This window comes from Rattus norvegicus, chromosome 16 (assembly GCF_036323735.1).
Source record: "Rattus norvegicus strain BN/NHsdMcwi chromosome 16, GRCr8, whole genome shotgun sequence".
NCBI lineage: Eukaryota > Metazoa > Chordata > Mammalia > Rodentia > Muridae > Rattus > Rattus norvegicus.
The window spans coordinates 79,570,515-79,587,743 of NC_086034.1; the positions used below are offsets into that span (position 1 = coordinate 79,570,515).

General features: G+C 42.6%; 1 protein-coding gene and 1 pseudogene across 2 annotated transcripts in view; one reads left to right on the forward strand and one right to left on the reverse strand.

The window, feature by feature from the left end:
- Csmd1 (CUB and Sushi multiple domains 1) overlaps nt 1-17,229 on the forward strand; it is a 1,600,162-nt gene that overhangs the window by 649,966 nt on the left and 932,967 nt on the right. The window lies entirely within an intron of this gene.
- Nucleotides 2,229-2,353, reverse strand: LOC120097608 (small nucleolar RNA SNORA17; annotated as a pseudogene).

Consider the following 17,229-nt stretch of genomic DNA (forward strand, 5'->3'; position numbering starts at 1 on the left):
GTCTACAGTATATCCCGGTAGCTTTTAAGTTTGCTTCATTTCTATATTTATAAAATCTTAGGGAAGCCACTGAGTTTTCCATTAATAATGCATAATATTTAGGAAGAATTTTATGAACAGTTTTTCAGTAACAGACAGAAAGATTTCAAAATGTCTTCAGATGTTAGTGCACTGAATATTAAGGGCTTATTTTATGATCTGTGCTCTGCTCCATCATCCAACCTGATTGAGCAAGTATTCAAATGATTCACACATATGAACACACTAAAAATTTTATTTACTTTGTGCATAATTTAAATTACATACTGATTATGATATATTTAATAAATAATTTAGTCATTTTTGTCAGAAGGAGAGAGCTTGGATAACTCATGCACAATGTGTTGTCTATTATTTATCTAATCCTGGGTACCCATCTGTGTCTTCTGAGGTTTATCTCTTTGTCTCAGCAATGGGTATATTCCTGTGTAGCTAACTCCCACCTTGCACTATTAAGTACTGAATATATTAATAACTACATGTTCTTGTTGGCCAACATATGTATTAAAACTAGATAGAAGCACTTTTACTACTCTTTCAACTTCTGTGTGTGTGTGTGTATGTGTGTGTGTGTGTGCGTGTATGTGTGTGTGTGTATGTGTGTGTGACAGAGAGAGAGAGAGAGAGAGAGAGAGAGAGAGAGAGAGAGAGAGAGAGAGAATTCATACCATGGAATCCAATTCAACTCATTTCCCCCACCTCTCATTCCTGCCCTCCACCCTTCCCGTCTCTCCACTAACAGAGATAAATAAATCTCATTTTAGAAGTGGTAGTATGTTCCAGATTAAACACTTTGTTCACAGTTCTCTGCTTACAAATGTTCATTGCAATGACATATTAGCCTGTTGCCTCTGGGTTCAGCTACTGTATTGATACAGGAATCTGACTGGGACTACTCTCTGATATCCTGTTATTGCCCTGTGTCATGGAGTTTCTGTAGTTTTGGAACCATAGAACTAACCCCTTAATGCAGTCTAGTAGTTCATTAATCGGGTAGATATTGCGCTGGGCCAATTCAAAGTCCGGTTCTGGGTCTGATAGGTATCTGAGTTGGTCAGCCCGCCATCTCTCCTGCTCTTGTGCCTTTAGAGCTCACCTACCATGGGGTCAGCTCTACTGTACTGCCTAGGTGAGGTGCAGGGCCTAATCTTCTGCTTTAGTGATCCCATGAGGCTAACTCTCCTGCCAGCCTGCCACTGGTGGCAAGGGCAAAATTGGGGGGGGGGAATCTCTTCTTTCTGATGTCACCACAGAGCAGACAAGAGGCAGGACTGGCTCTTCTTCACTCACATCCTTGGGGTGGCTCTCCTGCAACCCCCCTATATACATCAAGATCTACTGTGCTGCCGCAGAAGAGGAATAAGGGCAGCTCTTCTGCTCTGATGACCTGGGAGCCATGTCTCCTGCCTGCAATAGATGGCAAGGGGAAGGTGGTGGGCATCTCTGCATTGCCCATGTCACTGCATGCCAGACAAGTTGTGGGGGCAGCTCTTCTCCTCTCATGACTGTAGGGCACATCCCCTACATGCTCCAGTTGGTAAGTGGGGTGATGGGAGAAGGTTATCTTTCCCTTGCTCATGCCACCGCAAGAGAGATGAGTGACAGGGCCAGCTCTCAATGCTTGTATTCTGAGGTGGGGGTCCTCCCCAGCAACTCCCTCAATGGGCAGGATTGCCCACTGAGTACTACAATTGGCTCTCCCACAATGCCCTCTGATTGGTGAGAGGTGGGCCAGCCCTGCACAGCCCTCTGACATCAACATGTCCCCAGGCAACAGACTAGACCAGGGACTTCCACCTGGATTTTGGTGGTAGCAGACACCTAATGCTTCAGGACGATGGACAAGATGTTGCCCCTTGGCACCACAGTCTGGGACCCCACCATATGGTCCCAGGTGGCATACTTAGCTACTCACATCAGGCTGTTTCTCACTAATCTCCAGTCTCTGGTTCTGCCTCTCTTCATGGTGTCTCCATCCCCTGTTTATCTTTCATCTCTCCACCACTTACTTGCTCCTCTTAGAGGGAGGTCTCTAAGTGTCTAGCATGGAGCAGGGGTTATCTCAGGCATGGTCATTCCTACAGGCCTGTGCAGTGCCCCACTGGTGGTTGACTCAGGCAAACTCCATGTCTGAGCAGTCTGGCACCAGACTGGTGGTCATTTCAGACTCGCCTTTTTTTTTTTCAGGAAATGCTAGGCTGATAATCATTCAGATGTTCATAGGTCAGAATACTGAGTGTAGACATAGCCTCTCACTTCTCTACTGACACACATGTGACACAGCAGTCACACATGCCATGCTTCAAAGTACAGTGTATTTACTATTCTTAATTTTTATGTATATCATGTTTTGTCTGCATGTGTGTCTGTGTACCTGTATGTGCAGTGCCAATGGAAGCCAGAAGAGGGAATCATATCCCTTGTAACTAGCATTGTGTATAGCTATTAGCCTCTGTTGCCATGCTAGGAACTGAACCATGGTCCTTTACAAGACCAATGTGTGCTCAGCCCCCGATCCATCTCTGTAGCCCTGATGCCCTAAATCTTAATTGAAAGAATCCTAAAATGTTCAGTATTATTCTTGTGAGATGGCTCAGCAGATAAAAGAGGATTTGATCCCTGGACAGAAGGAACAAGTTGGCTTCCATATATTAGCCATGGCAAATATGTTTTCTCACACATAAATTATAATGTGTACATAACACACACACACACACAACATTATTGAAAGCATAATTTTATAAAAATTAGAGCACTCATTCTGAATGCTTGGTTGAATTTCATATAGGGGAGGCATTTCCCTTCTGAAGTTCATAATTGAGTAGCAGAATGGACCATTTATCAGAGACAATGACACTCCAAACATACAATATTCTAGTGGATGAAATATTGGATAGCAAGAGATATTTGCATGATCTTACTATAGATACAGATGTGGGAATACAGTTCAGGCTTTGAAAACTTGTTATATTGAGATTTGAAGAATTTTTACTTCCTCCCTCAAAATTCATGTGCCATTACAGATGTCATGACCAGACTACTGAGCAAAGATTCAGCTTCATTATGCTTGGAAAATTTGTGTCTGGGAGGGAAGAAAGCTCACAGTGAACAGGTACACATGTAGAGGGCATCTGTTCAGTGTGAATAATGATAGCAGGTATGATGTTGAGAGACCCTGAGGGAGTAGATTATCTTACCATTGGGCATCAAGAAAGGACACCCTTAAGAAAGTAACTTTAAGATATGGGTTGGGTACAAGACCAATGCTGAGCCAAACTTAAGGCTAGGATCATGGCTAGGGTTGTTGGAATGGCTAAAGTGGGGAGTATGGCTAAGGGCTGGGAGCACAGCTAAAAGAAAGCCTTTAAGTCATCGTGAAGATCTGCTGGCAGGTACTGAGTACTGATTCTCAAGTACAAGGGCAAGTACAAGGAGGATCAGACGAAAAAAGTCCCCGAGGAGTGACAGGTTGCCATGAAGTGGAGGTTGTAACCTATGGTGGGGAATACCCTCTAGTGATATCCTCAAAGCTTTACTTCCAAACTTATGGGAAGATATAGGTGGTTCTGGGTTGTGGACACCCGACTTGAGATGTAACATAATGATATCACTGGTAATCGTGGCACACAGAGATAAGCAGGGGGCCTACTGGATTAGTTAGTTCTGTGGAGAATGCTGTGAAGGCAGGTGGTTTCGAGGGGTCCAGCATGAGCGAGTCTCTGAGAAGATGTGGCAGAGCTGGCAGACGTGAGGGTTTGTGATTCCAGGTAAGGGAGGACTAGAGTTGGTGTAGTGATTCTCTTAGTGGACTATGTTACAGAAGGAAGCATTTCACCTCTGGCAATTTAACCCATCAAATAACCCAGAATGACTTTAAACCTGAAAGTGCCCCCCAAAACATCCTCCACAGAAGTAATGCTTTCAGAAAGAGTATTAGAATGGAAACAGAAAGTGTTTCTCCCAGGCCATTCTCATACCTGCTTACAGGGGCTTGTTTGACAATCTGCTGCCTTGTGGCCTTTTGCCATTTTGCCATTCTTCCCACATTAAAAGACTTCCTGGGGCACGAACTACAAAAGAACACAAATTCTCCCCTGGTGAAAAAGTGTCCCTTGAGACCCTTGCACCTCATCCTAAAGCAAAGAGATAGAAGGAAAGCAGGTGAATCCAAATATGTGCTGCATTCTGTTTTAATCTTTATTTTTAGATAAATGCTAATCTCAAAGCATAGGAAAAGTCACACTGTCTACATGTTTAAAGACTTGAAGTCCATGAGGAGCGTCTTGATGTTAACACACACAAGAAAATCACCCACATTCTGTACATGACTTAGAAAATGTTTAGCCCAGGCTTAAGTAATGAATGGTTCTTGTTTCAAAAATAAAAAAGTAATGTCTTGCCTATACATTCTCATCTTATGTTATAGCTTATGAAATAATAATTATATTAATGAGTATAATGAAGTTTGCTTGGCAAGCAAAATGGATTAAAGAGTAGATTTTTTAAGTTGGCAGATATGCACTCCTACAATTAGAGGAACTGGGTATGCCCACTGTCTCATGGCATGGGCTGTGTGCACTATAAGACAGCATAGTGCAAATCATAATGTCAAAGAGAAGGAGACTCTACTAATAAGCAGGCATACATATAGGAATCCCTGGGCTAGGGTTCTATGTCTAACCACACATGGTGACCAAGGTTAGTCTGTCATCAGAAGTCACGGTCCTGAAGTACCAGTGGGACTTTTTTCTCCCTTTCGTCAACTTCTGGAACTAGATATTCCCTGAGGGCCCTGACAGACACTCTGAGGACTCTACTAAGCCCATTTAAACTCCACTTTCTGAGAATAGTTCAACATGAAACTTGTGTTAGTGCTTCACAAGGAGTATATTTTCTAGAACCTGGTGTGTGCTTCTAGAGGTCAGTTCAGATGGTAGCTGCCACATCTTGCATCTTGTGCCACAGTACATATGTTTACCCACAGGTACAAGAGAGCCTGAATCAGACAAAAAGGACAAATTTTGCCAAGGAACCACAAAGGTTTGAAATCTGGGCTAAAGGAACTTTTCTAAAAGTCATGTGGTACCAAAATAGATCTCTTCATGTTAGGCATGTTGCTGAGGAAAATAGTCTCTGTCTGTGGTGGTATTTACTTGTAACATGGTGATAACCACTTGTTTTGTTAAGCTAGGAGTTCAGGTACTTAAAAATATATATATATATATATATATATATATATATATATATGCTTTCATACTGGGACAAAAATAAAAATTGTGCCCATTTAATTTCCCCAGGAGCTCTTTGTCTACCCTCTTTGTCATACTTTTTGATAGGTCCATAATATTGCCAACTGCAAAGCTTGGAGCTGAGAGTCATACAATTAAATTACTAAATAATTATAAAATGATAATAGTAATGAAATTCTCATGTTTTAATTAAGTTTTTTATGTTGTGTTTGGCTGCAGTCATATTTATCCTCGGGTATACATGGTCCATGGGGTGTAGGTTGGTCATAACGTACTTAAAATTTTAAAGGGTGCTCTATAAACAAACATCTAAAGTTCCCACGTCAAAGATAAGAATAAACAGCTTAAAATGAGATTGCTAAAATTTAAGTAACTTCTCAAGGGCTACTCACAGCACTGCACTGGGGTAGGTGTATCCCAACTCCTGTCACCGGTCCTCAAAATAAGTGCATGTGGACTTTCACATGGTGGTAGTTCTGATAACAGGCTAGTCTCTTGATTATTACCAATGGGTAGGTACATCACAGCTTATTACTGAGCAGTGGCTTACCAATTATCCCTTAGAATGTGGCTGTGATCTAGTTAACCTTCAATTGCTCTGCCACGAATCCTTGGGACTACCCTTCTTTTCACTCATCTCTATGTCAGGGTAGCCACCAGAACTTCGTTTATGGGTGGTGTCTAGGCATTTCCCACTCAAGAGCCACCCTTCTGAGTTTTACTAGTGAACAGTAAATCAAAGGTGAATACCCAGAATGCACTGAGAGAAACATAAATGGCCAAGGTAGAATCACCTTGTGTGATTGTACGTAGGGTTGCAGTTTGACTTGCTGACATACAGAGGTGTCGGTCACAGAAGCTTCAGCTCTCAGGGACTCCATGATATACATACTCATTACTGTGAAGGTCTGTTTCATGGTACAGAAAAGCCATCTGTGTTACCAGATGTCCAACACACGAAGCCAGCCATTGGCTCTCTTCTTTCTATTTGCATTAATTTTACTTCAATTTTCAAAGTCCTTTTTCTTTTAAAGAAAAGTTTTCTTTAGGACTTCGATCAAAAGTAATTGCAGGTTTGTGTAGACTACAGTTGTCTGACCATGAGGGTAGACCAGATGGAAACAGATGGAAAGAACATGTCCTCGTGGACCCTCTGTGCCTACAGCCTGCTTTAAACTTGCAAGAGTCCATCTTGCCCTCAGGCGCATAACAAGTGTGGCTATCTTTCATTCTTATGTTCCCCACGAAGGAGCCACAGCCCAGCTGGGTATCTATTGATACAGTTTGTTTCAGCAATTAAGAACTAAAGGTGGTGGGTCATGCTGATTCCCAAGAAAACATATACTAGGCCAACAGATTTCAAGTAATTGCACTTCTGTCTGCATTTCTGTTTTTTTTTTCTTTTTTCTTTCCTGGTTAGTAGAGATAGCAAATATTTTCCATGTCTGCTAAGAAAACTGCAATGTGCTAGCACCACATTTTAACATTCTGTACACAATGTAGCAAAGACATTGGTCCTCTTCCAGGGTACATACTGATTAGAATTTACAGCAATCAGATTAAAAACATTTAACAGGAGCATAATGATTCTGATGGCTTGTCATGACTCCTCAGAGTTCCTGGGTCTGGATCTTACTAGCCAGCAGATCTCAGTATGGTCTGGAAGTCAGGATCATATCTTTCTATTGACTTCTTATTTCTTCATTGTTTTGAGATTTCTCTGACCACCTTTCTAATTCATGACTGTGGTAATCTCCTTGATGTTGGAAGAAGAGGAGGAGGAAGAGTAGGAAGAGAAAGAAGAGGGGGAAGGGGGAAGAAGAGCAGGAGGAGGAAGAAAAAGAAGAAAAGCAGGAGGAGGAGGGGGGAGGAGGAGGAACAGGAGCAGAAGGAGGAAGAGGAAGAAAGAAGAAGAAGAAGAGGAGGAGAAGGGGGAGGAGGAGGAAGAGAATTGTGAGGAATAGGAGGAAGATGAAGAGTAAGGTGATGACAAAGGAGATAATGAAGAAGAAATATTGATATGCTCTTGTGGGGGTTCATATGTTCTGAAGGCATAATGGTGTGAGGGACTTGGTGTAGAGAGCTCAGTGTTCTGTGAATCTAATGATGTATGGATCCCCCAGTGCCCTGGGTACATGTGACAGAGTATAACAACGAAATGACTGGTCTGACTGCTCCATTATTAGGAAAGGTTTCCACTGCAGAAATGACAGAGGGAACAGCCAGAGGCATATGTAACAGTCCAGAGCATTGAGAGGCAGAAGTAAACTGGACATTACCAGGGTTATGGAAGTAAGAGAAAATACTAGAGAGATTGAAATAGCAAGGGATAAAGAACAGAGTAGAGGAAGGGGGAGCAAAAGAGTAAGAGTGAGTGAAAGTATGAGATGTAATAGAACACAGTGTGAATAAGAGAATAATACAGAGAAAGAGGAGAGGGGGGAGAATAGAAGAATAATAGGGTTACAAGAAGAATAAGTAGTTAGGCAGTGAAGCACATGATCTGGAGAAGTTTAGGGTAGGGTGGAAAGTGAGAGGGGCTGGCATGCTAGTATGAACTTGAAAATGTGTAACAGGAACTTGTAATACTGAGGGACCATGGGGTGAGTGTGACCTGTATATGCTAAAACCACAGGTACCCATATGATCCTTCTGCCAGAGTTAAAAGAAATGACTCCTTTTGGCAAGTGGGAACTAGTCTCACAACTTCATGAGGAATGCTGGCTTTTACCTAACCCACACATATTGTTCTATAGTGCATATTGAGCTCATTTTTGGATATTTGTGCAGCCTGAGACCTAGCATCCAACCGTCGGTTGATGATAAGGATGGTGTTGTCTCCTCTGTAACTGCTTCAGGGTTGGGGAGGGTCTTGTGGTGGTCCAGGAAGGCTGGAATATGAGTAGTCTGGTGGGGAGGGGAGGAGATTTATGCAATGGTGGAACATATCTGAACCTTCAGGACCACATCAGACTAGTGACATAGAGACCATTTGGAAGCAGTTGCAGGGTCTTGAGTGATTTCTGGATGATATCTGTCAGCTGAGTGGAAATCTAATGGAAGAAGACAAAGGTAAGGGGTGTAACAGAAAAATCCTTATCTTGGGTGTACACTTGAAACTTCTGGGCTTGTCTTGTGGTCCTGGTGGGTGGAGGTAGGAGGTAGAAAGACCCCACCCTCAGGGCAGGCTGTAGGCATGAGTACTCAGGAAAGGGATCTGCTGTCCATTGGACATGTATTGATAGGTGCAAGTTGTAATCCCCTGAAACTTACATGAATTTTTAAAAGTTTACAAAAAGAGATAAATACCTTAGATATATTAGCAGGGCCAATGTCTATAATCTTCACTGAATATCTGTGTAGGAAAAGCAGCTAAAGAGTGTTTGTGAACAGCTGGAGAACACCCAAGCCTTTGAGTCTGTGGAATGCTGAGCCTGAAGAATGTCCATGTGATAGAAGCTGGTCTGCCTGTGGATGGGTTGGACAGGGGTGTTTGCAGCTCAATGAGAAGCACTGTTATGTCTGTATTTAGGAACCTTTTTTTTTTTCTTTTTGAGCCTGTTTCCATGATAATAGTAACCGGTTCTTTAACAAAAGCTAGATTAATAGTTTATAAGAAATCCATTGATTAGTGGATGGAGATGTTACTTTAAATCATTTAACTTGTATTAGTTCATCTTAAATTACTTTCTTCTCCTTTTACAACTTCCATAAACTTTAAACTTCATCAAGAATCATTCAATCCTTTGTCATGAGACATAGGTGCTTGGTTACTGAGAGAGGTGGCGGTTTGTTTGTTTGTCTGTTTGTTTGAAGGAATAGTAAAAGTAAATTTTTAGTTACTAACACCAGCGTTGAGTTTGTGTTGATGTTGGAACTTGTTTGTGAGTTTGTCCTCCTCAGCATGAAGCCTGTCAGTGAGGTAGAGCAGCCTTTTGAGTCTGCCTTTCTCAGCAGAAAACCTAGTGGATGTAAGAAAAGCCAGGCCTGCTTTTTACATGTGAAATAGGCTAAGCAGCAGCTGCAGCCTTGAGGGGGAGGAGCTGACCAAGGTCGGCTTGCTGTTGCAGCGTCACCTTCCTCAGAGGGGTATGAGTAAGTTTAAACACAGAAAGTTTAAACAGTGATCTTAAGAGAGTGTTTTAGGGAGCAGAGAGCAAAGAAGGCTTAAAGACAAGAGGCTTTTGAGAGTGGAAAGCAGAAGATGCTTAGAGATAAGAGAATTCAGGTTCATTTGCTCCTGCAATGGCAGAAGTTGTTGACAGCCTGCGAGAGTTTGAAAATTGAGTGTACCATCTTTGGCCATTGGGTCATAATGAGGCCAAGCAGGGAGACCATGATGCTTTAAAGTCCACGGAAGGGGAGAGATGAAGAGCCCTTGGAGCAGCAGGCAAGCAAGAGGGACAGAACAGGCTCCAGAAGTGGTCTAGGCGGAGGGAGAGAGTCAGGAGCAGAGGGAGGAGATGATAGAGACCTTAGGAAGACAGATGGCAGACTTCAGTGGTGAGCAGAGATTAAGACAGAGGCATCAGTCTCCTGGTGACAAGAGTGGTCATCTAATGAACCCTCAATCCAAAAACTTATGAGAGAGAAATGTCCCAAATCATAAAGGGTGTTTCCCTGGGTCATGACTAGTGCCCAGTGCAGCAAGGGAAGTAGCCTGATGCCCAGAAGCGACTTGTGTAGCAGTAGATAGACCCCAGAAGCCTTCAGAGACAAAGCAGGTAACTCTGAGGTGACACTTACCAGAAGAGAAACAGGGAAGCAGCTGACAAATTTTACTCTAAACTTTTAAATCAAGTTCAGTAGGTGGCAGAGGTTGTCAGAAACAATCCATACCTGAGAGAAGGCATTCAGTTAGGAGAGGAAAACATCTGGGTTCACTTAGTTGAGTTTGTGGCCCTCAGAATTAGGTCCATCTGAGTCTCTCCTGAGTGTTCAACACCAGGTGTATGTGAGACAAGCTAGAGGCCCAAAGAAGACTAAAAATAGCCTCGGTGTCAAGCCCCAGAGGCCATAGTGTGTAAGCTAGCTTACTTTCACCCTGGATTTAACCAAGGTAGGGACCTACTGATGAGTGAAACTAGTGCTATATGTATCCAGTGGTATGGAGACCTGATATTTTAGAGACCCAGGATTTTGGGCGGGACTCTTAAGAAATTATATCTCCTCCAGTAAAATGAGCCAATTCAGGCCATATTGGATTATATTAAATGCAGGTGTATTGAGAAGCTGCTCTCCAGTGAGTTCGCTGGCCCTAAGTAGTAAGGCCAGGGAAGTCACCATAGGGGAACGCGGAGAGAAAACTGAAAAGACTCATTAACACAGAGAGAGAAGAGAAGGAGGAGAGAGAGGGAACAAGGAAGACCAAAATGCTTAGCTTATACAGGGAAGAGCCAACCCCTAGGAGTGGGGGTAGGATATGCCAGGTCGGGACTAAGATATGTTGGGAGAACCCAGAAGCCAGGCCTGCCTTGGTATGTAAAATATGCACCTTAGTCCCTTACCCCAGGAAGTCAAAGATCTCAACCTTGTGTTGATAAGGGACAGCATAGTCATCGAGGGCTATTTCCTGCTAACATCTGGGCATCATTATGGGGTTGGGCAAAAAGATGGAATGTTGGGAAAGTCCAGGCAGAGCTGGCTATTTCATTGCTGTCCAGTTTGTGGGACCATCTGAGGGGTAGGAGTGTGTAGGCCCAATTGAAGCTGTCTCCGAGGCTGGGCTGGAGCACCTGTGAAAAGCTATTTTAGAGCCTTCCTAGATGCAGGGTCTAAGGGAATACCTAGATGTTAGAGACAAAAGATAAAGTTAGTGAGTTTAGGGAGGAAAACTTTTTCTTGGGTATACATTTGAAACCCTTAGGTTCATGGTCTTCCTAGTTGGACGAAGGATAGGGGTCAATCTCAGGACAAGGGAAAGGGGAACGGATCCCTGGAAGGAAACAGGTTATTGATTGACAGTTCTTAACTCTAGTCCCTTTGACTTGTGGGAGGTGGATTCCCATGGATTCCCTGAAGCTTAAAAGAATCTCTTTAAGTTTACAGCAGTCACATATTAAGGGGAAGAACCTGAAGGATTTTTATCGCTCCCATATACCTCAACTAATTTCCCTTTCAGCATCCAAATCTGCTTTCATACACTCTAACTTTCATAATTTGCATTTGCAAACCCTTAAACACCTTGCTAGATAGACCCTCAAACACTTTCTTAACAGATTTTATATCCTCAGACCTTCCATAAACTTTAAACCCTTTCCTGTCTAATTATTTACCATGAGACACAGGTGGTTGAGCACTGGAAGCAGTCATTGTAAAGTGACTTCCTTTATCTAAAGGAAATCTTACTTCTTTCATTAGAGCAGGTTCTGTTCTCAACTTACACCAAGTTGAAACAGAGAGACTAAGAGAGAAAAATAGCCAATTCAAGCCAGAGTAGATTATATATTAAAATCCAGGTTTATTGGGAAGCTGCTCTATGGAAGCTTCATGGAAAAGGGTGAGGGGAAGAGAAAGAGAGAAAGGGCACATGCACAGAGAGAAAAGAGAAGGGAAGAGAGAGACCATAATGTCTGCATTATATAGGCAAAGATGCTTGAAGAAGGATAACCGAAGCCTGGACTGGGAAGTTCAGAATTGGGGACAGAGTATGCTAGGTAGGGACTGGTGCATGCTTTGGTTTGTAAAATATGCACCTCAGAGCCTTGTCCTAGGTCCTGAAGTCAAACAACTCTTCTACCTCATGAGGATATGCAGTTTACTTCCTGGACTCTCAGCTTCTCTCAGTGTCTTTTTGGTTGAGGAAGTACCTAAGGAAAGAAATTGCTCAAACACTTCCTAGGCAACTTCACAGTTTCTATTTTCAGCCTGTTTTTCTTTCTCTTGGTCTCTATTTTAACATAATTTTAAGTTGACAAATTGTTAGGGATATTTACACACTGCACTGTGACATTTGTTCAATGTTTAGGTCACCTAGAGAGTCCATCAAGCCACTCAAGTTTACTATTTCAGGGTTTTGTTTTGTTTTGTTTGTTTGTGGTGAGATTTTTTTTTTTTGTTCTTTTTTTCGGAGCTGGGGACCGAACCCAGGGCCTTGCGCTTCCTAGGTAAGCGCTCTACCACTGAGCTAAATCCCCAGCCCCTTGTGGTGAGATTTTTGAAGATCTATTCCTCTAGTGATTCTGAAACACACTATCATCAAAGAACCATTGTAAGTCAAATAAGGCAGGTAAAGTACAGAGAATGTCATGTGATTTCTCCTGGGTGTGGTTGAAAACTGGTCTCTAGTAAAAGGTGAGAGGAAGAGCCAATGGTAGGAGCTGGGGGGAAGTGGAAAGGAAGAGTGGGAAGAATCTGGTATAAACTAAAGAGGTTCTATTCCTTTGTCCTAATCTAGGTCTAGTGTTGTGAGGCTCCAGGGGACTAACTCAGCTCCCTCAGAGAAGGCCTCACAGCAGCTGTTGGCACTGGCAATGGTAGTGTCTCTCCAGCATGAGTGTCACTGGGGAGATAACTTTCAGAGCACTTCTCTTTGGACTGTGACTTCACATACATCTGGACACTTCTGGTTTGTCCACTCCAGAACCTCTCTGGAATACTGCTCATTTCCAATCCCATGGATTTCCCTAGATGCCAGTTTAGATTTCTGCTTTACCTTTTTGTTAGGTCGGTTCTTCGTTCTGTTGTGTTGTAGCGTAGGAGCGAGCCTTGAAGTCAGTTTATCCCTTTTCTTATTTGTCTCTTTGAAGATGGGGATCTTCTGTGATCTAGAAGCAGTGAGACCCACTGGTATGCCACATAGTGTGTAAAGGAATCATCTTAGGGCTGGGCTTTGATGAGCTCTATTCCATAGGTGTAGCAATAAATATAGGGTCACATATTAAAGTCAGGCTTGAGTGAGGAACCATGGGCACAGTGGTAGCTGTAATTCTCTGTCGTTCCTCTGCTCTTCATCTTCTCGGTTTTATTCTCTTCCTTCTGTCGAGTTTTGTAAAGTTCTATACATGAAAGTTCAGATCTCCCAGTATTGGTAGAAGAGGACAGAGCCCATCACTATATGGATGACCCTGCTGGGGATGTCCCTCAAGTGGGCTTGATGCTTTGCCAGGTCGGTCCTCAGGATATCTGAACCATTGTTTCATAGCATTCTGAAATAGAGCATGCATACTGCCCCCTATAGGACCCAGCTCTGTCCTTTCCTTCCTTGCATGGCCTCCTGCTCTATCCATATGCTTCTTTTGTAGCTTCATGGCATCTCCCCTGAGCTGTAATCATCTTTGTAGTCCTCAGTGGATGTTCAGTAGATGGCCAGGCCCTCCTCTGTGTATCTGTGAACCTGTGTCATAACCACATTATCCCTGCCTTCCGGTGTGCTTAAGGTTAAGTTCATCTCACACTGACGAAGGTAAACCATGTTTGATATCATTGATTTGTACTTTCTGGCACAGTCCTGTTCAAGTACAGCAATGCTGAGCCCCAAGCATAAGTCCCAAAGCATGGCTCCCACGAGATGCCTCACAGCCTCTTCTCTCCACTCTTATTTGCATAGACTTGCTTCTCAATCTCCAGGCTTCAGGCAACAGAACATTGCCAAATAATCCTCCTTGGTCAGTCTTTCTAAATCATCTTGCTGTGACCCCTTGCATCTTTTCAGTATAAAGTCAGTTTCTTGCATCATGGTTAATGCTTTGAGTCTTTCTGTCTCTCCATTAAATTAGAGCGAACTGGCCCTTAGGTGACTCTCAGGCAATACTTGCTAATAAACAAATTGATGGCTACATAATAGCTCTCTGCTGACATGGAAACCATTATATTAACCTCAGGGAAAGACATGGCCTTAGGTCAGGATGAGCTATAGCATCAGCATCAGAGAGTCATTTCTGATCTCAGTGTGGCTGCAGACATCTCTGAGTAGCCTGACCCTTCCTGGAGGAGTCAAGCAATGTTCTTTAACAGAATGCAAGATCAGAGACATGAAGTCAGTGGTAGAGAGGGAAAGACTAATCACTTTACTTTTGTCTTTATGTTTCCCCACAAGCATACATGTTTAAGTCAATGTTGAAATGTCTGTGGGACATCGTGATTGACACATATCAGATCCTGGTGAGGATGAAGATTTAGGGTTGAGGAGTTTGGATTGATGCATAGTCATTGTACATAATCCCCATTGAACCAAAAACAATACGAAAGTCCAACTAGAATTATCAGAGACGTGACTAAATTTATGTGAGGTAGGTGTGTTCTACAAAATTAAGGAGGAACGCTTAAACTGGGATGCAGAGGAGTAACCCAATTCTGTGACAGAATGAAGGTACAGAGAAGGAAGAGGTACGGCATTTATAACAGATATGTGACAGCTGGCCAGCACACGGAGGTGACACAAGCCTGACTCTGGGAAGAACAGAAATCTGAGAGTTTGGGTTTCACCCTCCACCCTCTGTGTACATGCGAGAAAAAGGCATTATGGGGTAAAATATGTATCCATCTATGAGGGATAATTAAAAACAACTTTCTAAGTCTCTGCAGCAGAATACCTTGGTTAAGGAAGATTAGGACACACCTTGAGCTTAAAGGAGGGACATGGGACTCCAGACTAGAGTACATATTTGGTGTCTGCTGCAAAGCTAGAAAGGATCCAGTGCTTCTTGATTTTGCTAGAGGGACACCTGTCAGAGCAGAAGACTGTCAGCATTACAGAGAGAAAGGTTGAGTGTGTGCATGGTTGTTCTAGACCAAATCAAGCAAGGAGAACAGTCTGCTGAGTGTGAGAACTAGTGAACACCTGGGGGTCATGCTCCCTTTATGTGACCTACAGTAAGATCTAACCTCATCCCATGAACACCTAAACTAACATGGGTACAAATAAGGCATATATGATTGCATTTATTCATTGGCATTAGATGCTGGGCAAGGATAGGTATTGGCATTAACATGGAGACCTTAGACAACTTTCCTTGATTTAAAAAGAATCAACTTTGAATGTTCGTACAATAAAACCAATTTGAAATCTATGGGAGAAAATGATATGAAACAAAAGAAAATATTTTCCGGAATAATTAAATGAAAATCTCCAGATCCCACACTAGGAAGATAATATAAGGCCATATATGTGTTAAAACAGAAGGAGTTCGTAAGAAATTGAACAATAACCAGAGTTTCAACATAATGAACTAATAGGCTAAGAACTCGCAGTATAAGGCAAATAAACTCAAGTGTGTTTCAATTTTCATAGGTAATTCAGAGAAATTACTTCATCGATGAAATAGTCATTATAAAATTAAGCTAAATCAGCAGCATGTCAAGATGGATAAATAAACTGGAACTAGAGTACGTACAAGAAAGAGCTGTTCTTTGTTGTGGTTGGCTACAGAAGGTATAGGCTGATTGTGCCCCTCCCCCATCACCCAAAAATACACACCAGGGAGGATAATTATTGTTACTCACAGAGCTGCATTTATACACAAGAATATCTAAATGTCCTTAGTCTTTTCCTAGGAAGGCTTTGCAGACATGAGCCAGGGGCAATAGAAGACATGGTGTCCTGTGAATGAGCTGAAGGGTTAGTGCTCTGGGGAAACATATGGCATCCTGAAAAGGACATTCTTAGAGTTGATTTATCCCAACATATCCCCAAGAAAAAGAGGCCCTTGGAGATAAGAGGAGAAGGAGTAGGCAAACATGGCCAACTGGCTTCTCTCCAGTGTGCTTCTATTGTCCTGGATTCTCTGTGGACACTGGCTTCTGACCTCCTTTTTTCATTACTGTATTCTTGGTGATGCTCTGCCCCAGACTCCCTCACATATAGCACAGAGCTCTTGGCCCTACATCCTGGCCATTAGTAGCTGTGGCTGAGTTGTGGTTAGAAAGATCTGTGGGGAAAGAGGGCCTTGACTTGATGCTTCCATGGTTTAGTGTCCAGAAGAAAGTCAACAGCTGAAACTATTCCAGTAGACTCTGAGGACTATATGCACATAGTGACTAATCAGCATGGCTTGCATATCTGGAAGGACAGAGACATATGTCATAGGTATAGAAGGAGGGCTGGCAGGCACAAGGAAGGCAGGAGGAAGAGGAGCAGAAGGAGGCCAGTATGCCGGAATGATCTGCTGCTGTCAATGGTTGCTTGGTAATCATTTTATAGGAGTCTCCCAAGACTAGAAAAAACCCTTTACATGACTCAGAGAAGCAAACCGACCTCCTCTTCTTGGACTGTGTGAACAACTGATGTCAACTGTCAAGTGAATGTCACATAGCTAACGTAAAGCTCTTATTGAAATAAAGGCTCAGCCAAAGTCTTTCATTGGATTTTTATGACCTGTGATCCTAGGTGCTTTTTCTCTCTAATGGTTGACTTTTCAGGTTTATGAGCCTAAGCTCTGATCACTCTCCACTATACTCTCCAGTGCTGAAAAGAATGAGAGGTTGCCCACAAGAGGGAAAAGTTTAGTCATAAAGAATGAAGAGCAGAACGGTTATAGTGGAGGGTTCACGGTGTCAATTAGTGCGACAAGACACTAAGCAATTGGCATTAAAAGTGAAGCATCTGATGTTTGTAAGCAAATATCTTCCATCCCATTGTGACCCAACCCAACAGATCCATTACTGATACTACATGATCACAGAACGTATTATCAGACTAGCACCGATGACTCCGACCTCTTTAAAGGTCGATGCTACTCTGGTATGCTCTAGAATAGTAATTCTCAACCTGTGGGTTGTGGCCCCCAAAAGACCATTGAAAACATAGATATTAAGATTATAATTCATAACAGTAGCAAAATTACATTTATGAAGTAGAATAAGAGTAATTTTATGCTTGTGTTAAAGGATCCGAGCATGAGGTATACTGTAATCACTGCTTTAGAAGGGTACCTGCTGGGGGTCCTTCTGTCTACCTAGGAATCCCAGAAGCACCCAGGGCTTTTCCTGAAACATCATCTTG